This window comes from Cryptotermes secundus, unplaced genomic scaffold (assembly GCF_002891405.2).
Source record: "Cryptotermes secundus unplaced genomic scaffold, Csec_1.0 scaffold71, whole genome shotgun sequence".
In the NCBI taxonomy this organism is placed as follows: Eukaryota; Metazoa; Arthropoda; class Insecta; order Blattodea; family Kalotermitidae; genus Cryptotermes; species Cryptotermes secundus.
Window position 1 is genome coordinate 656,533 of NW_019720703.1, and position 3,572 is coordinate 660,104.

Here is a 3,572-nt window from a genome sequence, read left to right on the forward strand (position 1 = left end):
CGAGTGAGGAATAGCGCCTAGCAGTTATGGGAAGACACTTCCGGAAAAGACAGTAACAGGGCCCACCGGAAGGGTCAGAATTGTATGTAACTGCTACTCATGTCTACAACAACTTTGAAACTGAAAGGAGATTACTGTTTTTATTTGAGTGTAAGTAATTGTGAGAAGAGGTGTACCATCCTCTGGGATGTAACGCATTGTGGTCCTGTAGAAATAAACTGACATCCGAAGGAAAGTATTGTTTCCGAAACGTCCGTGAATTTCATCGGACTACACGTCATTGCACCCCAGTAGGTAGAACCGTGTGAGAACTTAAATTCAACGTAAAGGAAGACACACTGCATTCTTAAAAGTTACAAACGCACACGAGCATTCATAGCGTTCTCTTGGATTGACTTTACCGTTGTGGCAGATTACACAGCTGTAAATTTCAAATTATCGTCATACGTCTAAAAAAGAAGAAAGAAATTCCGGATTCTGCGTTAATTAATACGTCATGCAAATTAAGCCAAGGAATATCTTCGAAATTCTAACGGGCCCAACTGAGTAGGTTATCCTTCCCTACCCACCTGAAGACGGAGACAGATCCAGTCTCCGAACCGTCGTGGCCTTTTGTCTTTTACATACCAGACGATGGATGAAGTCCAAAAAAAGCCAAAAGAAGTACTCCTGTTAAGGCTTGGAAAGAATTTCCGTATACAATTGACCTAAATTTCATGTTTCAGATGATAAGCATGAGTGTCCTGTTATCAAATTAACAAATATATCCAACCTCCCTGAAATGACGTCATTTTACCAAACAGACTCAGCGGTTAGAGCCATGTTGACGTCATGTTCTTCTGCAAACAGAACATTTCGTACACAGTCATAATCTCTCTCCACAATCATGTTCACTGTAGGACTTAATAATTCAGTCATTTCATCAGACAAGAAAGCACTCGTGGTATTTCCTGTTTCGAACAAAAGTGGCATCAAAAGCAGCTATCTTTATTTAAAACACCTCCCATAATAGAGCATTTAAGAACCCTCTACTGGGTGTCAATATTTCTACCTAAAATTAACACGGCTGAAATTTTGGAATCGTGAAAATATACATTTGTACATTATAATATAGAACGAACTCATCTGACATGAATTTTCTAGTTGGGTTTATAAACATTTGCAAATTTGATTCATAAGTTTCTATGGAGACAAATATATCTTTCCTCCTAATGCTCGTTTGCGTCTTCTACGAGTATTTTCACCTTTAGGCATACCAAGTCACACCATGTTGCAAACCAGGAATACCTTTTAGATAGTCCCTCCTTATAAACTTCTCCGCTTCCTTGCTCCTAATAACCGCAGGTTTTTTCACTTCGGGGTTCTCCCACTAGCCTTTAATGGGACAATTGCTATAACTCTCCACATACAAGTCCATCGTACCTTCGTAGAAAAGCATGACATATCTTTCAAAATACGTAGGATATAAGTCGTATGTTAGTATTGGGAATATAAAAACGAAGTTGCCTAGAAAACGTGTTATTGAATACATTTCGTCATTGACAAATTGCAGTATAATATAAATAGTCTGCAGAAAATGGAAACACGTAATTGTTTTGGTAAAAGACGTGACGAAAAATGTAATCTGCATAATCCCCTGGATGAAAACCGGAATATGTAGAAATGAAGATGAGAATATCACAAGTTTAAGGAATCTGACGAGAAGTTTTCGGTTTAAATATGTTTCGGCATGGATCGATATATCTGCAGTTTGATTTTTATACAATTAGGTGTCATTAGAACTAGTCATATTCTGATTTCTATGGTGCCACAAAAGTTTATTTTCATTTTCACGAAAATTCGCCAGTGGGTCCTGTGATGAGCCTATTAATCATTTCATTACCTTAACGTCCCTTAACTTCTTCTTATCTCCTTATCCTCTATCTAGGCATTCTTCTCCCTAGTTGCCTCTTGCTTTCAGTTTTCGGAGCAGAGATCTTCATGCATTTCTCATGCTTCCGGTTCGTACTACATTCCAGGCCTCTCTCATTCTTCCTGGCTTGAATATTGTTTGCGGAATGGAAATTAAATTATAGATAAGCAATAAAATATCACATTCCTTGGATATTCATGGCGACCCCGCCTGTAATACAGAGCACTTTACTCTCATGAACCTGATCCATTTTCAATTCTGAAACACAAGGCTCTGAAGACGCAAACATGTCGCTTGCGTATGCAGCGAGACGGCATCATGGCTGAATTACAGATATATCGTTTTGTGTCTTCGGCTATAATGTTAGACGGAAGTAACATGAAAATGTGCAACGCTTCTGAGAAACGTTCTCGGGTATCCACTTAGAAAATTGCTCTTGCATTAGGTTACAGCAGAAGTGTAGGTCTCCATTAGCATATTCTGTGGTAATTGCTCCAGTCACGTGAAACTGACAGCAGAGCGAGTTACCTCTGCACTCACAGGCTGTCCTCAGGTTCTTCGTGGTTTACCTCTGTTGTTCAAGGCACATTATGGGGCTATACGACAGTTTCCCGACCCTAACTTCTTTCAGTTCAGAGAGTAGAGTCATCTTATTCGGTACTAACAGTCTCTGCCTACAGTCTCTCCATAGCTCTCCTAAATTCCTGCACTAACAAGGCGACCGTCGAGTACTGTACTTCTGCTCCCACACAGGAAGTGTTCTTAAATATAATTTTTGGAGTATATACTCTCTTTTCCGCTGCCGGCCTCTCGGCTTTCATCCTTCCTCTTACCTTCTTCCACTTCTGTTTCTGTCTTCGTGTTCCCCTTTGTGAAACCACCCATTTCGGGAGCAACTTTCCCCCGTTTGGTCGCGTATAGCCCTGTCCAGACTTAATCCCCCCCTCCCGCATTCCCAGCTTGGCTTAGACGGTAGGTTCCTCCCAAATGTTGGTTACTACCAGACGACACGGCGCCACATGCAAGAAGACAGCAGTCTTAATGACGAATTATTTCATAGTTATTTAACGACGTTCGTCCGACTGGAGATATATGAGTACAGCGCGCGACCCGGGCCATGTTCTGACCTCTCTTGTGGGGTGTGAAATGCCACGTAACCCGTTGAAATTTAATGGACTCTGCGGAGGAATATGTAGCCTCCATCTTCAGGGTCGGAGAATAAGTCGAGCATGAAACTAGGTGGTATCGTGCTTGGATTATTCTTCGACCCTGAAGATGGAGGAAGAATGTTCTTCCGAAAAACGTCGGTTGACTATACGGCGTTATGTCCCAGAAGTAGACATTTCATAACCACCGCTGTGAGAACCTCAATCATATTCGGAATTTGGTTTCGAATCCCTTTCACGATAAGTCTATATGCCCCCATTATTTCTGTGTGCAAGTAGAGGGCTTGAGGTGGGCAGGTCCCCATGCAATTAGTCCTACCAATTTTTGGTAAGATTCAGAATTTCAGAAGTTATGGAGCAGGTCATAGTGTCTGATCCATGGTGGTTTAAGAAGCATCATATTAGGCACAAATAGTACGGATAATGGTGGACTCGGAGGTACGTTTCAGGATGCATTCGCCCGGAAATTCGAGCACTGCTAGGAGGAGCCTCGG